Source organism: Callionymus lyra, chromosome 5 (genome assembly GCF_982586985.1).
Source record: "Callionymus lyra chromosome 5, fCalLyr1.hap1.1, whole genome shotgun sequence".
Taxonomy (NCBI): domain Eukaryota; kingdom Metazoa; phylum Chordata; class Actinopteri; order Syngnathiformes; family Callionymidae; genus Callionymus; species Callionymus lyra.
In genome coordinates, this window is record NC_141822.1 from 22,527,659 (window position 1) to 22,551,485 (window position 23,827).

Sequence of the window (23,827 nt, forward strand, 5' to 3'; positions counted from 1 at the left end):
CTCGCAAGCGGGAATTCCAGTAACTACAAACACAGAAGTACAAAAGAAAAAGTTAAAAAGTAAACTTTTTTTTTCTTTTAATTATGTTTGTCCATATTTATTTAAATCTCACATAGGTGAGACTTTTCTGTGAAGACTGTTCCTAAAAACTGGACATATAAAGACTCAGAAAACTGAGGCTGTAATGCCGTAGTCATCATGAAGATGTGTGTGCTTTTGAACATATCTGAGTTGTCAGGCGTAAGAAAATGTCAGGCTTCAATTATCGTCACACCTCATTTGAATAATCAGTTTTAACACACAGCAAGATAAATTATCTTTCAAAACCACAAGCCAGACATGATTTCTCCCATCAAGTGTGTGTTTGTGTGTGTGTGTGTGTGTCTTCCTCCAATAATGTAAATCAAGGCAGCAGTTCAGTATGATTGATCTATCAGCAGCAGCAGAGGTTGGATTGGGTATTGAACCAGCCGTTGGCTAAAATCATCCATCGTAAAACTGAGCCCCGACAAGCCAGATATATATTTGCCCAAATAAATGAGCGAACCACCTGTTAGCTGCCGATCCTTCAGTTCGCTCGGGGCTATTGACAAACAGTTTAACTGAACTGCAGGAAAACCAACGTCACTTTGAGCTGGTGTCGCAGAAGAAAAAACTGTGAAGTAAAAGGAAACATTGAGCTTGAATGGAATTACAGAACGTCGCAAAAGCCGCATGCTTCATCTATAGCTTGGTGAAAGGTTACTGAGGTGATCTCAGTCCACAATGTTTCCATTTTTGCATTTTATCTATAGATGTTAAATTTCTGTGAAAGTTCAGTGAGGTCAACTTTTATTAAATTAAATGATTTCCATAAGTTCAGCTTCTTTCAGCTTCTGTACACTTCGAGGTCAAGGTCAAATAAAGTTTTTAAGCCTTAATTTAAATAGAATTTTTCACGATATTGAAAGTAAAAAAAACAAGACCTGAATTGTTAGCAATCGGGAAAAAAAAAAGAATATTTTTGTAGGATTTATTTTTCCCCATTGGAATCATTTTAAGTATAACAAAGCAATTCAGGCTTCATTTTTGTTTTTATATCTTCAAAAAATACTTTTCTGGACTTGCCAGCTGAATCATAAACAACTTAAAAACATTCAGTCTTTTTGAGGCCAATAATTATGTTAAATTATATTTTTCTTTGGGGATTATATGGTTTCTCAAAAGTAGTTTTTTTTTTATCATTCATTGTCGAGATTTCTGTTTTCTTTTTTTCTTACACCTTTTTTTTTAGATGCTTACAAAAGCAAAGCAACATACCTGATTTACCTGCACAACACCAGCTATTTGGAGCGAGTTTTAGCATAAAAATATATTAAAATATCCCGTATTTCTTAGAAATCGAGCTCGAATCTACGCTTTTTTCAATAACCAGGCAAATAACCGCAACCCCTGATTTACCCACCTGATGTTCGAACCATTATTTCCCCAGTGAGTATCTCATACATGAAGTTAGAACTCATTTGGAATGATTCTCTGAGCGTCTCATCTTCACTCAAATGATATGAAAATCTTGCAAACGGTAAAGTCCTGCACACAAACGACGGACAAACCAACAGAGGGGAAAGTGAAATCCTCTAAAGAGATAACACCGCAGCTTAATCTAATTCTCTGAATCAGCGGATTACTATAGACCCAGATGATGTGCACCTCTCCGGATGATGAACAATCCTTGTTTAAATCATTAAAACAAATGTTGACCCTCGGGATGATAGAAAGGCTTTACAACTCCAATCATGTCGATTCGTGATTGAACAATTATACCTTCGCCAGGATCCTCCTGCTTCTAAACCCCTATAGTGTGGACGGGCGCCGCGGCGTGTCATTATCATGTGACCTATGGAGGCAACATTAGCATACTGGTCGCACTCACATATGGTTATTTTTAAACTGGTGTTAAAAGTTCAATGCTAGATTTTCAATAAAGTTGCTGTGGTTTCCAGGGAAGAACAAAATATATTACATTGTTCTGGGTATTTGTTAAACAGTAGGTGGAAAAGAAAAATACATTGTATAAGAATGTAAGGTGAGATATAAAGGTAAAATTAAAAGTAGCCTAAAACAGACAATATAAAGTTGTTATAAAGAATGACGGCGTACATTGTGTGTGTCAGGGATCCAAAGATAGCCCCCTTATACATATATTCTAATCTGTAAGAAGGATTTTATGGTTGAGATGAGACCAATTTAATGACGCGAGAATCAGTCTTGTAAATAACGGCGTTTGTATCTTCCTAGTCATCTGTTGCTATCTGAGCATTAGATGATGGCAATAAAGATCAGAGACGGACATGAAGTGCTACCATTTAACAAATGAATAGAAATGCTCTCAGGCTCTACGAATGGATGGAATGACAGCAAATTGACTTTCTTCATTACCTTTGTTGGCCGATCATTGTCTGGGAAATCCAGGAGATATATATAGTACATTCAGAACAAATCATTGGCTTATGGCTTTGTTTTTGTATTTGTTCCTTGTCCTCAACACATGAGCTCACCTTCACCAGAGGGAGTTCCATGTTTTTCATTTGAAATAACTAAAAAGAATATCCACATTTTTCAGCAAAACAAGGCCAAAGAGGAGTTGCAACCAATCAAAAAGAGCATTGACAGTACACTGTATGACAGATTGGAAGCAATTTGTGTTGATATTGAGCCTATTTATTCATTGACCTCTGAGAAAGCAGATTTCAACTTTTGTCACCTTCCTTGTGTGATGTTCACCTGGACACGTCCCAAAGAAAATATGGCATCATCCAAACAAGCAGAGGCAGGGTTTCACAGTATGAAAAAGTGAATTAACAAGGTAAAAGTGCAACTAACTTGTAGATTTGAGTGTCTTAAATAGATCTTGGACCTCTATTGTACCCATCTGTTTGTAAAAAAAACTCATAGTTAAAATATTTGGATCAGAAAATCAATCCCGGACGTCTCCACCTCCAAGGGACTCGTTGTATAAACAAATCGGGGCATGATTACAGCTGGCTGGTGGAGGAGTGACTCCATTATCACATTATCATAATGGACCTCGCTTTTGTAACCTCTCGAGATTCCAGACAGGTTTGTTCATTTCCATGTTGACAAACCTACATCTCGCCACGTGACTCCGCAGGTCTCTCTCCGGCCCACACGAAGCCGCTCCTCCTGTAATGTTGTGCTAAAACACAAACATGATTTTTGACCTCTCCATAAGGCAGGACGGTCCAGCCATATGGGCAGAGTAGAATTACACTGTGAGTGCTGCGGCCAAAGTGCTTCACTGAGCATGTCCGGCCCCTGCTGCGAGCTCATCAGCCGCCGTGAGCACAGTTCAAGAGACCAGAGTTCCCTGCTGGGGTCACAATCAGCGCTCCGAGTTCTCAGAAGCAGCATCAAAGCGGAACCGCTCCTCTTGCAAATGAGATAAATAGAGTGTGGATAAGGGCTGACGCGCAGCTGCGGTCATCCCGGTCCTTCGCTCGTTTCCCAGCCTTCAGCGCGATCCGACCGGCGCGATCCGACCGAGAGCCAATTAGCATCACATGATCAGCGTCCGATAATTTAACCCTGGAATTGATTTTACACTCCACCCGTCATCTGGATGACAATAAATGGAATTGACTTAAGTTATGGTTCATCTATCGGTATAATGGTCTGAGGGGAGGGGGGGGCGGGGTTGGGGGCGTACACACATGACCGAGTGAACCGAAACATGTCCGGTTCAGTCAACAGCTTTGGACGTGCCTTCATGAAAGCTAATGCTACAGCCGACAAGGCCAAGATGGTTAAAAACCCAACCAAATACAAGATGAGGAATAGCTTCAGCGAGATGAAACGCATGATCATTATCCGGAATTTGCCAGAAAATGTGAAGCTTGCAGTGTAATGTGACAGAAAATATAAATGTAGCAGCAGTAGTTAAAAACTGGAACTTTAGATTCCATTATATTGTTAGTTTCAGACAAAAGACATTCGTAACAGACATGTATGATATACATCAAAAATGCTTCTCCATACACAATCAAAGCATGCTGACTATTATCAAAAAACGAATGAAGAAAATAAACATTATTATAATAACGTTTCCTTCCCATCCCATCTCCAGCCTGTCAACAGGGAAATCAATAAACACATCTTGCAAGCAACTGTTGTTAAAATAAAGAAAATTATTTAAGAATACAAAAGTTATACCACAAACAAATAAAGCTGGATGCTCAAAAAAGATGAGATAAAAGGTATATTACTTATTGAGATAAAAGAAGAAGGATATGGGTTTATAGTGACTTGTTCAAAGTGTGACTCTAGATCTTTAAATACGTATCCGGAGATAACAATATTACAATAACAAACTGAGCAAGGCTTGACATGACATGATTTCTCAACCTTTGAGGGAACGTTGGCGACCAAAAGTAAGTAAAATTAAATCAGGTTTTGTTTGGATATAAACCAACATTGTCTTCTCTCAGGTGCCAAACAGAGCGAGGACTGGATTTTCATCACATTTTCTGTTTATTCAATTTCCACGACTCACCCCTCATGGCATTAAGGAGTAAAAAAAAAATGAAGTCTGGAGTCTATCCCAGCTGCCTAGGGCAAGAGGCAGGGGACGAATTCTTTATGGTGAAGAGTTGCCAGCTTTTTTCAGAGCACACAAAAAACAGCCAGATAAACACTCGAAAACATCCGTTTCTCAAGGATAACATATAACCTCCATTGCTATGACTCAGTTGCACAATCCTTTCCTTTCACCCTTGATGGAGAAATGTGACAAAACCATTCATTTCACAGCAGTCAAGCCGAGGAAAACCAGTGCTTTATAACAATTATAAATACTCTTATAATAAATGCCATATTAATATTGTATCTTCGAGGTCACTCTTCTAGTAAACAGTAAGCCTACTGACAGAATTAGACAAACTTTCACCATCTGTTTGGGAAAAGAAAACAAAAAGTGCATAAACTATAAAATGCTTCCTGACATAGTGAAAGAGTGAAAATGTGTGATCAGAATAAACGTCATCATATCACAACAATCATAGATATTAGTTTGAAGATCAATCATTTCTAATTCTGGCCAAAACACATGGTATAAAATATACATTTGAAAACCGCATAATGCAAACAGAGAGGTAGGAGAGAAGAGAGTCAAAAGTGGACAAATTTTAATTTTGTTGGTCTTCTCCCTTCTTGATTTCCCTCGACCTTAACCCGATTGTCTCCTCAATCCTCCTCTGAGAAGTAAGTAATTATATTTTAACATTTTAAAAGTTTGTTTGCTTGAATAACCGAAGCTTTCAACAGAATTATGCTCTCCGGTATTGAGAATTAGAATGAAAAACTTTTATTAAACACAACATGTTTGTTTTTTTAAGTGCCTGTACAGAATAAAGAAATGAAATAACAAGCAGTAGAAAAACAGAACCAAGCACCAAGGCAGCCACTCTGCGGCGCCTAATCCATCTTTCTACCGCAGTTGCGCTTCATAATCACCAGAGAGTTCTATCTCAATTCAAATATCTCCAACCTAATCCCTTCAAGCAGTTGACAAACATTATTTTCTCGTACACCCACTTTAAATAGGTTCTAGATCATGGCCAACATAACGGATAAATTGCAGAATTATATTTACCATTATTTTTGGACCACACTTAAAATCCTATCATTTTCTCAAAAGCAAAAAGGGCATCACATGAATGATTTCTTGTTGTTCTTGCTTACCTCAAACCGACTTCTAATATGGTACTATGTTTATTAAGTATTTATGATCATTTTGAACCCTGTATAAGTACAATAAACAGTTATGTCTGATTATAATCTTTATACTTGCCTTGTTCATAAAGGCTTGTGAGTCTTAAATCACATGACCAAAACACACACATTGGTCAACAGTGTGTAACTTGCAGGGATGTATATATTGGTGAGAGATTAACGCAGAGGAAGAGAGAAAAAAAAAACAATGTTTACACAGTTATTGATTTTTTTTAAACTTTGATAGCCATGTAAGCATTTAAACGTGTTGTTGATACATGTAATGTTTTTCACTCAGGAGTTGAAACACATTACATATTTTGTTATGAAAATAAATTATCTTTATTTCTAAAACACTAGGGACTGTAAAGAACTATACATTCTAACATCATTTTAAGTTAAGCAATACACTAGCAATTCATAAAGTGGTCGATAATTGATAAATTTGTCATATTTCTATATATTATTGCGACTTAAAAAAAAGAGATGGCATTGCTTCGGCTATTTTTCTAATCCAAGTGAGACAGCAACACTTGATTCGCACTTCACTCATCGTAACAGTTGGATCCATGAGTAAACATGAGTTCACTGGATCTACAATGTTCGGTGCACAAGTGAATGTCACAGTACAGTATCCCCCTCTCTGGGTTCACGCTACACTGGATAAGACTCGCGGCTCGATTACCACATTCTGCTCTGGAACGTCGATCAGAGGCTTGTTCTTAGTTGTAAGTCTCCGGCAATGCCCTCAGGAAAACACAGCTCGCTCTGACTCGGCAGCAACGCTGATCCCTTGGCCCTGTGAAATAAGTTAGTTTGAAATGTTTTAAAATGGGAATAAGGAGACTGGATATTTCGCAAAAAGGAAAAAAAAATGTTGGTTAAAACTTTACAACATTATATTTCGAAGTTAATTTGCATATATCCTGTTCAGATAGAGGGGTGAAACATGAGGCAGAGATGAGCCGAGTCTCACTTTTTAATTCCAACACTAAACGGAGTGATGGATTTAATTGGTGCGTCCCTGTTGTTATATCTCTGCATGTCAGCAATTAATTGTTTGCAGGTTTTTGGGGTTTTTTTCTTTCCATCTCTATAACCATTTAAATGTAATGTTTAAGTGACATGTTCTATTGCTTTTGGGAGAAAAAAACATCAGTAAAAAGGAACAGGTTTAGGCAGATTGTACTCCACACCAAAGGGGGCGCCCATGAGCCAACACAATCTTGCTGCTGCTGTTGCGAGCTGTGTCCAAAATCGCGCACTTCTCCGAGTACACTGGTTAATAGTACACATTAAGATAGTGCATGTACTTGGCCAGTGTGCAAACATTATACAGATAGTACTGTCTCAAATCAAACACTGTCGCTATACACTTACCTGAAATGACTCGACAGCTTCTTCTTCTACTAGTTTTTAACGCTGATTGCCACTTGACAGCACTTTTCGCCAATTGAAACAAGTTATTAAGTTGTGTTTCATCGTCTAATTATTGTTGTTGTTTTGTTTTGTTAAATTAGTGTTTTCTTTAGACATTTACGTGGTATCTGCTCCGAAGACGAGTCGAAAGTGACGTAGCTTTGGTTTAGCGTCATATACGTCACTTATATCGTCGTTGCGTGTGGAAAGTGTTCATCGCAGACTCAATTTTCTGTCCATTTGAGTGTGCCAATTTAGTGCTCATTGCACACTTTATTTTCGCACACTATTAATTAGGAAGACTTGTGCACTCAAAATACTAAGTGTAAGTGTAGAAGTACGCAATTTGGTACACAGCCAAGGACAACTCCAGAGTCGAGTGCACTGCGGCGAGCCTTTTATTTTTGTGTTGCGTAGGACGGCAAAAATACAAGAGGATTATCCGTCTAAGCCTAAATACTTCTCAAAAATGGACCTTGAGTCAAAAGGGGAAGTGATTAACAACGAGAGACCAATGGCGACGCTAAAAGGTTTGCTTTGAAACTACAGGGCAGAAGATAACGTTCTCTTTTTACACCCAGTCTGATTAAATACGTATTTTGGTAAACAACTCTATTCTGTAGCAAGAGTCGAGCCCTACACTGAGACAAACAATGTTGCACATCATGAGCTTTTCGTTGTCATGTTGTTGGCACCCTAAGTAAATGTGGGGCTGTTTTCAGTGTGTCCCACTTTGATACTGCAGTATTTTGAGTCATTCCTGCTTCTCAATAAAAACACTTGAGTAACACTGTTTACTTAAAGATTATTCTTCCTGCTGACAGCTTACTACAATATTCTCATTTATGCATCACATATTTTGACTATTGTAACAGTTTATTTTCGTGCCTAAACCAGAAGGAGCTGTCTCGCCTGAAGTTACTACAGAGCTCTGCAGCGAGAATTTTGACCTGCTCTAGTAGAAGAACTCACATTTCCCCAATGCAAACTCCGCATTAACTGCCATTTTCTTTCAGGATCAATTTAAAAATTCTGGTTCTTACTTTCAGAGCTATTCATGGTCAGGCTCCTCCTTACATCACTGATCTGATCCAGCCTTACACCCCAGCTCGGGCTCTGAGGTCTGTGGATCAGAATCTACTGATGGTTCCTGAACACGGTTCAGGACCAGAGGAGAGAAATCCTTCCAGACTGTTGCTCCTAAGCTTTGGAACGATCTTCCTCTCCCTCTGTGTTTGATGGATCTACTGACTCCTTAAAGAAACATCTTAAGACGTTTTCATTTCTGCAGGTTTTTCCTAATTTTGTAGGACTGTCCTTGTCTCTATGTTGTCCTTTTAAAGCATGTATTCTAGCTATATATTGTTTTTGATTGTTAAAGCGCTTTACAAATAACCATTACTTCCTCACTTACTTCGGCGCTGTAATTGCTAACTTTTTTGTTTTTAAAAATCTCTATATACTTTTAATACATACCTTATGTGTGTCTGTGTGAAAAATGTTAGGAAATGACCATTAGTCAATTGAATGAGCTTTGGGTCCATATATTTTGAAACTCTCTAAAGGAGTCAGTGCCTCACCACGTGAAGCTCACGGCACGCCACCGATCTGGAGGCAGCCGCTTTCAACAGGGAGACTTTAGAAGATTTTAATGATGGTGACTGAAAACCGACTTCACCCTCGAGTTAATCTCTGTCTCCGTTAGTAGTTTTGTGTTTCGAAATCCCAACTTGTTCCGTGCCCACAAATGACTCCTGCCAAAGTGCCAGCTGTTCGTCTCAGCCCTTACGGGTGCAATTTAGAAACGGCGCAATATCTTTCAAGATGACTCGCCAGGATCAATTTTGGGGTCATAGCCAGGGCGGGAAAGTGAAATGGTGAAACATCTCTCTCTGTACTCCGAGTGGGCGTGGTCACCTCTCAGGCGGCTGATTACTCATCTTCATCACTTACTCCGTCTACGTAGCCGTCATCCATCAGCTCGTCTGCTCCGCAGTCTTATCGACCCCAGCTGTTCATCCACTCTCCTCGCACTTCGCCATTCCCGCCCGAGATTGCTGCTCGGTTCCACTCATCACCGACCCCCAAACATTCATCTCCCCCTACCCTCAGTTCATCCACTCGAGCTGCCTTAACTCATCCAGCGCTATAAGTCCTTTCAGAAGGTTGGCTCGTCGGTCCCGTGTCATTTTATTTGCTGGGGTCTTCGAGTTAACTTTGGTAGGAATAGTTTGGAGGCTAAATCTTTAAGAAATTAATGCTATTGAGTTCATACAAAAAAAGTGTGTGTCTGACTGATTTTAATTTGTTATAGACTTGTTAAACCGCTCGACAAAATGTATTGAAAATCAGCATGTAGACTGCTGACCTTTCAGTAAGGGCTTCAGAGGGGGGTCAAGGACAGCTTGGGGATAATTGTATGGGATAAATATATGGAGATGGATGACCCATATGAATATTTAAGTGCTTTCAGTTTTGTTTAGAGGTTTTTTTTAAGGGGTGTATTTGGGTTTGAAATATATATTTTTTATTTATTTTTAAGTAAGACTTTCCTGGAGACAGGAATTGTAGATAGCTAGATTACAAGATAACAAGATAATGCACAACACAGATGATTTCCGGTAAAATGCAATATTGACCAACAATTGTCAAATTGATCACATGGCACAGACATAGTCAGTAATACAATAAAATGTAAGAATCTGAATCTTTAATCACCAGCGTTGTAAACATAAAGGCTTTTTTTCCATGTTCAGTGAAATGGAAAAGTATAAATAAAGGGCAGGAATATAAAACCTTGTGTTGAATCCGGTTCACCTTGACACAAGATTGTGGGTTATTTGCTCATAACTGACATAATGCATTTAAATCAACAGCTTCCATAACTGACTATGTCTGATAACAAAGATGTTATGAAATCATCAAGGATAAATCCTTTTCAAATAAAAAAAAAAAAATCAGTGACTCACATTAGTGCACATTTGTGACAAATGCACTTAAAATGTTGTGTGACCAGGAAATATTGTTGTATAAAATGCATCACTAACATGTAGGACATTTCAGCATAAACAAGATAAGGTTTCGAAAAGACCAGTAAGAAAGTTTCAATTTCTCTTAGTGGTCTTAACCATGGCTTGTTCTTAAGTTGAAAGTCATTAAAGTATGAACTCTTACAAAGTTTCCAATCATATACCTCAAGAAACAGGTCATTAGATCGGTTAGATTTTTCGAAACAAAAAACAGGATCTATTGAATACATTTCTAATAGTTGTTTTGTAAATGTACATTTCATTGAACGAAAACTGTACTGACGCTGTTTACTCATACACAAAGCTTTTCTACTCACATTCACTTCAGAGACTTGTCTGAGTATATTTACCCAGAGTTTCTGTAAATCATAGGTATCTTTTACCAAGTTTACCAAGTTTTTTTTAGCATCAAGTGACTCAAACCTGTTTTTTCACGCATTTTCATCTTGTACTTCTCTTCCCCTTATGTGCCTCGGCATACCAATGCTTATTCAACGTTGAAAACGTGTACTTATGCATCTGCAGATTATAGAGATCTGCTGTTGTTTGAATCTCCGGGAGATTTACATCCCATCAACCCTTCGGAGTGAAACAGAAAATGAAAATCAGTGGTTATGTAAATGCAGTTTTGTTGCAACTCCAAGAGGTTGCTTATAAACAACAACATAAAAGCAATAAATCAATAAATAAATGTTTATTTTGCTTCGTTCTGTTCACTTCTTTGACCTTCCCAACTGTAGAAAAAGTACAAAGCAAAAGTTCTGGTCTTCCAAAAGAGAAACGGCTTATGTCACCACCGTACTAGAGTGTTTGACAGTTTAGATGCTTGACCTTGTCAATCAAACACAATGCTGTTGGCCAGAAATAAAATGAGGTTGATGTTTGTTAGACCTCTTTTTAGATGCTACCATGACAGCAAATTGCATGAGTCTAAATTTTTGTTTGTTATTTCTGGATAACCATTTAATATCATGCTAAATACACATAATAGTTCATTCATAAAATGATTACTTCATTTCTAAACACCATTGTTTATGTAAAAAAAAATCACTGTATTTCTTTCAAGTTCTTAAAACTCTGCATCTGACATTATGATGATACTTGGATGGATTTTTACGGGTTATCAGCATACAGGTGGTAGTAGGCAGCACGGAAGTGATGCAGAAGAATGCGCCAAGTAAGCAATTTATATTTTTAAGCAGTTTTAGGATTGAAGACTGCTTTTTAACTTTGCATTGATACATTGTCATAGACATTGAATATGGCAGCAAGAACTGAGTTGAGGCAACGACAAAAACGGGCGCACATATTGGAGAAGATGGTGGGGAATTGACAATGATTGTGTCACAATCTCCTCCCGATTTGTTTTACTTTGTCGGTACTTCCTGCTTTTTCCTTCGCTTACTATTCTGTCGTCAGTTGACATGGGTGGTTACTGACAGGGTGTATTGGAGACGCATGGCTATTAAACAATCGGCCCTATTCAAACGCCAGACTTTCTGTATCACAGCGTCGGCTCGTAATCCAGTCCCACATGGTAATTCCTGTCACTTCCCACCCTTCCTGTTTGCAAAACCACCAGTGATATTTAGACTTTTCCCTTTTTTGCAGTTATTTTGTCAGATTTCTTTTATTACTCTATTTTTGGGTTTGACTTTTATTCACTAAGTTTCGTCCTCAGAGGATTGTGCATCTTGCTGCCAGCCTTTCTGGAATTTCCAAATTTGTGTTTACTGGACTTCATGTTGAGAGATATGACTCTATGTGCTACTTATAGTATATGTTGTTAAGAAAAAGACAGTGAGGACATTGCCGATGTGTTTTGCATTAGTTGCTACGCTTTTTATTGTTTATTTGTTTTTTATCTAAATTATATTGTCACTTGCTTAAATGTTCACCTTGCTATTTGGTCTCCCTGTATTGTGAATCCTGAAAGGCTGTTCCTTTTCATTTTTTTTATAAATGGCTAGCTAACTAGTCTCCCTCCTTGCCTCCCTTCTTAAAAAGGAGTCGCTGTATTTTGTGCATCACTTCAATTTAAAGCGAAAGAAGGTGTAAGTGGACACTCCATACTGCCCTAGGGACGTTCTCTCTATACTATATTTCTCCTTACAGTCCCAGTGAAAGTAAACATGAGCAAACAGTTGACATTTTAAACAACTTTACTCACAAGCGACACATACATTGAACCACAAGCCGCTATCTAGGTGACAAAAAAGTAATATGAAGAGTTAAAAAGAGCTATTGTAAGAGATATCATCCTAAAAGTGGCATACATGCGTTAGTCAGGAGATTGGACTTTGAAATGGGCAGCTTTGCCACATTTTTGGAAAGTAACACACGTTGGTTTAATTGCAATAGATTCGATGTTGGTCAGAACTCTGAGAGTAAAGCCATTTGGCAAGCGAAGACAGGCTCTAACGGAGCTCAGAGACGGAGAACACCTTAATACGTTCAATTCAATTACAGTGTGACTAGACGGAGGTGCTCCTTAAATTACAATTCATTAGGCCAGCAGGCATCCTCTCCACATGGCGTTCAGCTACTTGCTGTTAAAGGCTATTGCAACATTGTTCTACACGTGTAAAGCCCCTCCAAATCCAGTTCTCTCCACCGTGGCGCTTGTCTAATTCAATCCCCCTTCACAGAGAAAAGCTCGGCACCGACTGGAGCACTATCTGCTGCATACACCCTGAGCTGCTCTCCCCTGAAGACAACTTCATCGTTTTTAAAATAGATGTGCTGGAGGCTCTCTGTGACACTATGTGAGGTTTCATCAACGTGACAGGTGATAAACAACGTGAAGAGCAGATACAAATGATCAGCATGTCAGGGAGAGAAGGAAGCTGCTGGGTTACATAGGATAAGTAGACAGGTGTTCCACATGCTGCCATTGGTTACCATGAATCATGGGAAACATGCAGGTAAATCCTTTTATTTTGTGTTGAATAGATTCTAGAGAGCAGGAGACAAAACAGAAAAGTTGATGAGCAGTTACGCCAATGACATCTTAGTGTTGGATTACTTTCTTTAAATGTGACTGGATTTACGTTTTTAAAAAAAAAGGGAAAAACATGCAGGATAATAATTCTATTAAAGTAAATCTGTTTAAATGACCATTGAATTATAGACTGAAATGACGTTTCCACATCTCATACATGCTCTTTATGAAAAGATTAGAAAACTACCCGGGGGGTAAAAATGTACTGAATGGAAACCAATCTTTTATTTTTTATCTTGCCAAATTAATTATTTGATTAACAAAATAATACATGTACAAAGGACTGTGTACGGAGTAACAAGGTGTTTTCGATTTGATGCTAAATGATAACAAAATGATAATAAAAAAGTATGTAGCAGATGACAAAAATACAAAGTTTACCTTCAAAAATAGGTCAGGACACCTATTTTTGAAGGTGCTTAATATTTTCATCAAAACCAGGAATTTGGAATTTCTTTGTGTCAGGTTAGGAATCTGGCTCAAAGATTTTACTTTTAAAAATTAGAAGTTTTACTTGCAAGTGAGAGAGAAGAACATTGTGTTTACACGTCTGTCTTTTGTCCTTTCCGGAGCCCAGAGTATTTATGTCCCTGTTACATAGTTGTCACAAGCTGTTAATTATCTCAACGCCAAAGGTCGCCACCTAACACAAACTTGCATGAGTAATTATCCTTCAAGGTCAAGGTAAGCTGTTCACTTCTTCGGCATGAAAACATCTTCACTACCGCGATCCTCTCCCACGCAAGCAGTGATACAATTATAATAATAAGAGTGGTTGGTAAATACGATAATATAGTTTAAGCTCTGCAATTTGCTATCACTATGGCCTGAGGTCTGACTGCAAATTAAATACTAAAATTGGTTTCTGGAATAATGATGTTCTATTACTGGTGCTTTCACACTAGAAGCCCGATTCAATATTGAACAAAATTCAGAAATGAAAACAGACCAACTTAAGTCGGATCCGAGAAGAAAATTTTGACCTGGGTTTTCTATGGAAAGTCATATTCTATCCCATGGGATTGAGCAGTAAAAACATGCAAATCACCATTCAACCGGATTTCTGTGAAACAGAGATTGTTATCCAAAAAGACAATTTTGTACAAAATCAAATGGACAAAACTCACTGTTACTGGGTTTAAGTCACATCTGTAAGCGCTTGGTGTAGAAAGTGTTTTATAGACCAGCAGATCACGAGTGAGAGAGGTTTGATATTTAAATAGTTGGTCTTTTCTTGACAGAAAAAAACATCTACTTTAATGGATCAAATATACCAAATAGCTAACATTTAACTTTAAAATTGAAGGAAAACGGTGCGTCAAGCACATGGTGACATAGCATTTTCACTCATTTATCTTCATCCCTTGAGCTTAAGTATTTATTTTGCAATCAAAGTATCTCAAATATTTGCAGTGTTTTGGTGTAAACACAGCATAAGTGGGACAAAAATGCACGGTGTGACATAATGAAACCCATGAATGAATGTGTGTGTGTGTGATGGAGAAGCCTACTGGGGGGAAAAGCGCATCAGATTTAGATAACAGATGGCTTTCAGCGTACAGATTGAACCACTGGGAATACACAATCATTGGTCACTCAGCACTTCTATAATTAAGTCACGTATCCAATAAAACAAGAGAAATGAAACCACAGGAGTAGAAAAGTGTTCAGGAAAAAACAAACACTTTAAAGCAGAGTGAGCTGGTAAATATTCATTTAGAAGTTATTTGAAGTATTTACTGCAGTGGAAAGGCTCTGTGGACAGTCGAAAGCGGTGACAAAGAGTTGAGTCAACAGTGCGTGAGAAATAACAATATAAATAGTATTTGCTGTGATGACAACATAATTAAATAGGATGTTTTCCAATATTTATGTTGAGTGTTGCTCTGCATTCTCAACACAAACTGTCTTTTTTTTTATAACACTGAGAATACTTTTTATTTATTAAAGCTACTTTCTTTAAGCACTAAATTACTGAAAAAGGCGTCTATTGCACCTTAAAAAAAAATAAGATAAAATATGTGTAGAGCTTGACTCAAAACTAAAAAGATCGTCAATTATTTGTCAATAATAATAATAAACAATTTTCAACTGTAGCCAAATGTTCAATTACATTTTTCAAAATCAGAGATAAAGGGATAAAGAAATCAAATTTCACTGATTAGATTCACGCTTTTCTTTCTAATTTATGGCTAAAAGTCTTTGTAAACCGGACATTTTGAAGCTGGACTGACATTAGATTGAGTGTTTCTGGGCGTACCTTGGACAGATTAAAGGGCAACTAATGTGAAACTCCAAACTCCACTGACTCACTCACACATTTCAAATGTTGAAGTCTTCCTCTCCAAGATGCAGTAAGTCCCTCATCATGACCATGTTTTGAAGTTATTACTTTATGAAGTTCTTCCCTGCCCGAAATCTCGGCAAACAAGAGGTTACGAAAGCGGAGTCCATTATGACGTAACACTGTGTTCACTCCAGCTGTAATCACGTCAGCTTTGTTTATATATCGAGTCCCTTGGAGGTGGAGACTGCCTGGATCGATGATGCCGCGGCGACAAACGTCGATGCTTGACCAATCACAGCAGAGATTGTAGCTTGATTTTTCAGTGGGCGGGGCTTAAGCACATTTTTTAATGTAAATATTTCAATGGAAAGAGAGTTTTGTACAAACAGACACATACTCATGATACAATAGAGTAAGTAAGTAAGTAAGTAATTTTTATTTGTATAGCACTTTTCCAGACCAGGGTCACAAAGCGCTTAAACAATCAAAACAATATTCAATAAAGTATATATTTTAAAGATCAAGATAAAACTGATAACACAACCAGAGTTCCAGAAAATCAAGGAAAAGCCTATAATAATAATATAATAGAGGTCCAACGTCTATTTAAAAAAGCATCGCTGAGGTCAACTCATATGGTTAACAGGTAAATGTTATTTTTACTTTGTGTCATTAACATCGGTAACTGAGGTTTTTTTTTTAGATCTATTCAATTTGTAACATATACAAACTACAAATTAACTGATTTTAATCACACAGTTTTTTATTTTATTTCATATAATTGAAGTTATGAAAGACTCAACATCCACAATGTGGGACAAACACAAAGGTCTAATTTGCTCACTTCACCGTTCAGCACAAGAAGACAGGAAACTGCGCAGCAGAGACAGACACTCCACACCAATTTAGTGTTGTTCTGTCAGCGGGCATTACCGTCAGTATGTTTAAAGGCTGTTGCTGCCGCTGAGGTTATGCGACAGGATACTGGCTCTGTGTCAGAGTGAGAAGCATATAAACCAGTAAGTAGTTATGCATATCCTTGTTATACTGATCCTGCTAATGTTTGTGGGAAGTAAATGTAAAGGCCGTGGAAATCCCAGAGGCACACGACTGCTGAATAAATTATCACCACTCACAGTTTTGACACCCTCGTGCCGAATGTACAGCATTAAAACTGATGAAATGGTGTTTAACATGCGGCGGATATAAGTGTTTGTAAAGACTGCATTCTCAGTTTCTGTCTAGACAGCAGGTTGAAATGGTTGAAATCCACCCACTCAGACATTAGCACCATGATATGAAAATTCTGCCGGCATAGAGTTCAGCTTTGGAATTGCTCAAGGGCGGCAGCTTTATTTAAACATGCTCTTTAAACGCCTATGTTCTTCTAGACAACCGTGTCAAGAGAAGAGGGCTGCGTCGTACCCTAGAGGGCCTCAACCCGGCACAACGTCGGAAGCCAAATAGTCAAACCTACTCAACTGCCTTTACAATCCTAGACGTCGGCTTTAATTTACATCGTGAGGAAAATCATACCAAGGCACAAGAAATGACGGTTTGGTTTTTTCTATATGAAAAAAATATATATATATGAAGGTCTGTTCCTTCCACCTAGTCTCATTTTCTTAATATAGAAGTATAAGAAGAATTTTCAAATATCTTCAGACAAGATTAATGTTTGAAACATTCCTCTTTGACTTTGTTTTAGCAGTTAAAGTGAAAACCTGGCTAACCAAGTTATCAAGCTTCCAAGTTTGCTTGAATAATAAAGATGTCGGGATTCCCACATAAATCACCCCAGGCAATTTACCAGTACTCATAAGTAAGCTCCGGTTCTAATTTGTGGTCTGGGTGATGCCAAAGACTCCCTTCCTCTCGGCTTTCATTTCCACTCGTCATATGAGGCGTCAGTAATACCTCAGTCCTCAGTTCCACGCATGAAAAAAGGTTTTCGGCGTATCTACCCCCTTCATTCAAGGTTACAGAGTAGGAACGTTGCACCTGCCCCAGGACAGGGAAAGAAGTACATCCGGGCCCTCACACCACGTCAAGGAAGGAGGATCGGGAGCCGATATTCGGGCTTCCCAGTGAGGGACTCATAAGTAATGCTGGGTACATACTGTATATCGATTCAATCCATTTATAACTGATATAACAAAAATGTACCAAAACGTTAGCTTTCGACAACAAGCTGTCAAGATGACAAAACTAATTTAAGAATGAAAGAAAAGAAAGGGTTTAATAAGGAAGACCTGCTCGTTTACACACAGTCTGGTTCTGATCTAGGTTTTTATTTTCATTCGCCACTGTAGCTCTTGGTATATGTGACCATAAATCACTCTAGATAACTCCATTATGATTAAACTACTACGACCAAGATGCTAAAAACTTACCACCACCAGCGTCAAGACCACATCAGGGGGGAATAGAAAATTCTCACATCTCTAACTCTCATTTATCAAACTCTGGTGAAGTCTCTCCTGGTTAAAATGAAACTGAAAGAATCAATGAACCAGCTGATTCTTTGAGGTCCATCGGGATAAAAGACTTTAAAATAACGCTTAAACTCAGTAGTCAAAATGAAGGCTTCAAATTGCTCGTTCAGATGCTGGAACTGAGTCATAATACAATGTAAACATGGGATATAGAAGTCAGTAGAGAAAGCCTGAGAACACGTAGACATGGGGCACAGGAAGTAGAACTGTCGATAAAGTTATGGAGAAAAAAAGAAAGTACATTGTAATACAGTAAAATGTTCAAGAGCATATTCTGAATCATATTGAAATTAATATTATCCAAACCTTATGATCAACATGATGAAATCGATTTAGGAAACTGGCCTTGATATCCAGCCCTACTCGAGTATTTATCAAACTATAATGTGTTTATGTGGGAAAAGGCACAAAGATAATGTAGATTGAAAACATCTGACGTGAGGTAAAAACATAGTTATTGTACAACATCAGATGATCCAAGTCTTACCATGGCTTGGTGTCAAAATCTCCCCATAGATGAAGTCGAAGCTTCACCTCTCTTCTCTCCGAGGTCTTCGGTCTCATTTGGCAGTTCACACTCTGAAAAGTCTCTCGACTCTCTCGATAAAAATCCCATTGTTACCAAGGGCCAAATGTAGACCTGAAACTTTAATCTGTCCATCAATGAAACATGAGATGTTGCAGAAATGGAGATGCAGTATGAATGAGGATTATACTCAAGCAGGATCTGAGAAGATGATATGCGGAGAGAGATGTTCCATTTCTGACTATAGACATCTTGATCGATAGTTTCATTGGTAAATGTGTTGGTTTTTTCAGTATGACTTTGAAATGAGAACAAATCTAACGATTAATAGAATATGTTGTATTTATGTCTAGAATAGCTTTAACTATAAGCGTCAAGTATTTTTAGCTTTTTGTGAATTTTCACTGTTTCTTCTGTTTAGAGTGTAGATCCGTTTGGTGTTCCAATGTTTGTTTGGCCTGAAATTTAGAACTCCATGTGAAGTATAGTATTTTGTTGTACTCTCGTCTAAGCCATTATTTCCACTCAAGTTAGAAGCACTTTGCCGTCAAAGGTTGAGAATCTATTGCAAACCCTGTTTTCAGTTGTTGTTTTTTTGTCTATTTCTACTTTTATGAGTGCATCCATTTGAAGTTGAATCAATTTCTTTCTTATAGGACAACTAATGTCAAAACCCAACTCTCCTGGCTTATGCACAGGTTTCAAATTTTGAAGGCTTCCTCTCAAGTAAGTCCCTCGTACAACTAGTCCGATTTATAACGTGTGTTGACCACCCCAATGCTTGACCAATCGTAGCAGAGTGATATAAAGATTTTTCAGTGGGCCGGGCTTAAGCACATTTCAATGAAAAGATGACACATGTGGCATTATTAAATAAGGCCTTTTCAATGCAAGGGAGTGGTCCACCCAGACCCTGGCATGACCAATGTTGGCTAAGTTGTGAATTGGGGAGGGGTTGATAAAAGGAAGCCTTGCTTACACACTTCCTAGTTTCAAGGCTCTCCTGCCTTCTGGCCTCGATATTGATGTGCTCAATATGTCAGTAGGTCTACTGACATTGCCTGTATTGTAGCTTAGTTCATGTGTGGTAAGTCTAGGATGCAAAGGTATGCATGTAGTAATGAGCGTGTCATGCTAATGTTGTCCGTTTCGTATTAGTACTATATCTGATTTAAGATTATTATTGATTCTGTTCAATTTTGGAATAAGTAATTGTTTTGTATTTTCATTGTTAATGTCTTGATTTACATTGACTGCATTTCAATTTTTTTTAAGGTGATAGTTCACCTGGAATTCACTCTTTCTTTGACTGAAAACCAATGTGACATACCCGTTGTTTGAAGAATAACATGTGAAACAGAGCGGTCTACTTTCTACACTGAAAGCCCTCGCGATATTCACCCGGAGTACTTCCTGGAAGTGGATATATATTGTTGCCTTTAACTCTGAATATAATTCAAACTCTAAGTCGACATGAGGGTGAGTAGAATATGAGTTCACTTAAGAACAACAGCTATGATACGGGTGTTTCCCAGACATGTTTTTCGAAGTGCCTTCTTTGGAGAACTGAAGAACTTCTTTGTGGAATCTGTGCAGAAACTGAATCAATGGATGGCAGGAAAATCGACCAAATTGCGTATCACAAACGAGTCGCTGTCTTTCTTTCCCTAGAGCCTTTATCTTCTTAATGTGATTTTATTAATAACTTTTGACATAATGAAATGTTTGTATCCTTGTCATTGAGCCATGTGTCCTGCCTACATGACTTTCATTTAAATTCCCTGGGTGCAACTCCCAGGGTGGCGTTCCCTGGTCACACCTCTATCTCTCACTAGTACAACCTGCAACCCCTTGTACTGCTACATTGAGACTTAATGTTCTCTTGTCTGAAGAATGACAGCCGCTAAACTTCACACTCTCCTCCCACGGTTGACCTGACTAAAAGTGTTTACCACTTAAATCCTCAACAGGAGACTAAATGATGTCTGGGCTTACCATTTTTCTGTAGAACAGACTGTCCGTCCACTAGCAGTAGACATGTTAATAACAGGACATTCTGCTGTATTTCATAAATGACATTTGCTCATCCACGTTTTGACTGATTTCTCTCTGGCCACGACCGTAATGGGCAAAGTTGCAAAGTTATATTTTTTAGAGGCGTCCACAGCTCGGCTATTGCAGGCTATATCTTCCACCCTTCCCCTGCCAAACCTTTATTTACCAGAGTAAGCCTGCTGCATTTTGATAAGAGCTTCTGTCTGGAGGAATTAATGTAAAGCCTTGATCTAACCCAGAGTGGTTTCAATTAAGAAGCCGGGACGGGATAGACCCGGGATGAAATCAAGCAAAGCGCTGGAGACAAATGCATAAACCGTCATGTGTTTGAAGGTTGACGATCATTTCGGCTGCGCTCGTTCCACATCCACATGCGGCTACTCACTTATTCTCTTTACAAGATGCTCGAGGTGTCACGGGCGAGTGAACCTGCGATGCATTCGAACGAGTCCGCTTCGCCCGAGCCCAGAACTTTGGGCAGGCTGACGGATGTTTCCCGCCTTTACTCATGAATTTTAAATCACCTTTGACTAATTGATATAGCGAGACCTCTGAAACAGCGAGCCGGCGGAACAAAACAACGATTGATACAATGCAGAAAATATCTTCATCCATACCATCACGGAGCCGGGTTTTGAACCAGACGCTAATTAACCCCACACTAATACATTCCCACTTTCATCAAATACCAAAAACATTGATCAGTGCTGATTCCGAGTCAATTATTAACAGCTTCCATGAATATTTAAACGTCTTGCACAGCTCGCACGTAGCCAAATCCCTTTTTTATTTTCAGCTCAAATTCCTTTTTAAAATAGGTTTAATTATTATTCTTGAAAGATTTCCCATTGGAATTGGAACTGAAGCGATTCCTTTGAGAGAGACAAAAAGAGTTTTCTCCTCTCTTTTCTGTAGCCCAGTTTTACTTCAGCCAGCTGGGACATGGCTGAGGAAAAAGTTTAGCTACCAAACGTTAAGACTTAAACACTGTTCTGGCTCTCAGCGACGCCCTGGAGATTCCACAGCTTTTTATAGTGTGTTTTTATTTGTCACATTGGAAACTTTACTGGCACTGTTTGGCATGTGTTGTCAAAACCCTCCTCCAGGGATAGTTCAGGAAATTAAATATTTTGCTTCTCTTCAAGCACAGAAATCTATGATCGCTATTGTTATGACAAACACAATCCTTCAAACAATCCGCCTCTTTCAAACTTCCTTCGACCTTTCGCACGACTACGTTTGGGAACACAGTCTGTGTCTTTAACTCTTCTGTTCTTCTTTGAAAAGCCTATTATGCGCCGACTGCCGTTGCAAGTAACAACAGCCAAGAAGACTTTAGAGGTAAAGTTTCCTTTTGGGATTTTCTGACATTAAGCCGAAGCGAATTCCTACACATTGTAGAATGTGAGCAAGGTAAATTTGACCTAAGAACCTTTAAATGTTAACATTTTCTGCGGTTTTCACTGTGAATCTGGACTCGTTTCTTTGTGTCAATTGTTCATGGAATGAAATAAATAGGTGATATAGCCGGCGACGTAGTCAAAGCTTTCTTTTCCCGTCTGACATTGTCTGCCCTCCTTTATTGAAGGGCTGAAGAACACATAACAAACCCCAAATGGCCCCGTGAGTGCATGTCTGGGACCTCTGCTTTATATAGTCCTGACACGAACAAAGAATTGATCGACCCATGATCTAAAATCGATGCTTACTTTATGGATGCTGCTAACAAAAGAACAGATCTGGACGTCAATACACGAATGTCACTCAAAATGTGCCACTATGCAGATGATAAACGCGCCCCCTGATTGATTCTAGGACCAGACCTTTGCTGAGCACCCAGGCGGCTGAACGGCGCCGGCAAGAAAAAGACCATTAACTTGAGGTAAACTATTTTTTGAATTTCAAAAACTGTAATACCATCATTTATTCAAAGTTTCAGCCACAATAAAAAAAAAGGGAAAAACTCAAACCATATAGTATTTGAATGAAAAAAAATCTATCTTGATGGCACCAAAATGTACTTAGGAAACATGAAATATTAAAAAAAAAAAAGTTAAAATACAACATAAACCGTGTAATCTCCTCAGGAACATCTAAGCGTATTGATTTGAAAGGAGGTACTGAAACCAGATAATAGTGGATTTTGAAGGTTTTAATCAAAAGTTTTAAATGTAAAGTAAAAAAAAAAATTACATAATATATTGAATAACTATCTGAGTGTTTTATATTTAGAAATAAAAGCTTCAATCTTGAAATCAATATTGATTCTTGCAACATTGATGCCGTCATGTCACCAGGCAACGACAGCGACGATGACATTCAAGGTCTGTGTATCTTATGTAATTTTTTTTTTTTTTTTTGTCGGATCGTGGTATGTTCATTCATATTTCAATACGTGGCTCAGGTAACAATTTATATTCGAGGTTAATGTCATTGATACATTTTCATATCTGTATCTATTCCCTTAAAATTGCGGTGAAATGCTTTTAATTATTAATATTATTTATTAAGTCAATACAAGACATAAAACAGGAATTTAAAAAAGCAAAAGTAAATGTAAGTAAGTAATATTTATTTATATAGCGCTTTTCCAGACCCGGGTCACAAAGCGCTTTAACAATCAAAACAATACTCAAAAAAGTATATACTTTAAAGATCAAGATAATACTGAGAACAACACAGGAGTTCGAGAAATTCAAGGAAAAGCCTGAACAAATAGAAACGTCTTAAGATGTTTCTTAAAGGAGTCAGTAGACTCCATCAAGCGCAAAGAGAGAGGAAGATTGTTCCAAAGCTTAGGAGCAACAGCCTGAAAAGATTTCTTTCCTCTGGTCCTGAGCCGTATGCGAGGAACCATAAGTAGATTCTGATCCACAGACCTCAGAGCCCGAGCTGGGGTGTAAGGTTGGATCAGATCAGTGATGTAAGGAGGAGCCTGACAATGAATAGCTCTGAAAGTAAGAACCAGAATTTTAAAGTTGATCCTGAAAGAAACTGGAAGCCAGTGAAGAGTTTTAAGGATCAGAGAGATGTGAGTTCTTCTACTTGAGCGGGTTAGAATTCTCGCTGCAGAGTTCTGAATCAACTGCAGGCGAGACAGCTCCTTCTTGTTAAGACATGAAAACAAACTGTTGCAATAGTCCAGACGAGAAGAAACAAACGCATGGATAACAAGCTCCAGATCATGTTCCGACAACATTTTCCTAAGTTTGGAGATTTTTCTAAGTTGAAGGAAACAGTTTCTGGTCA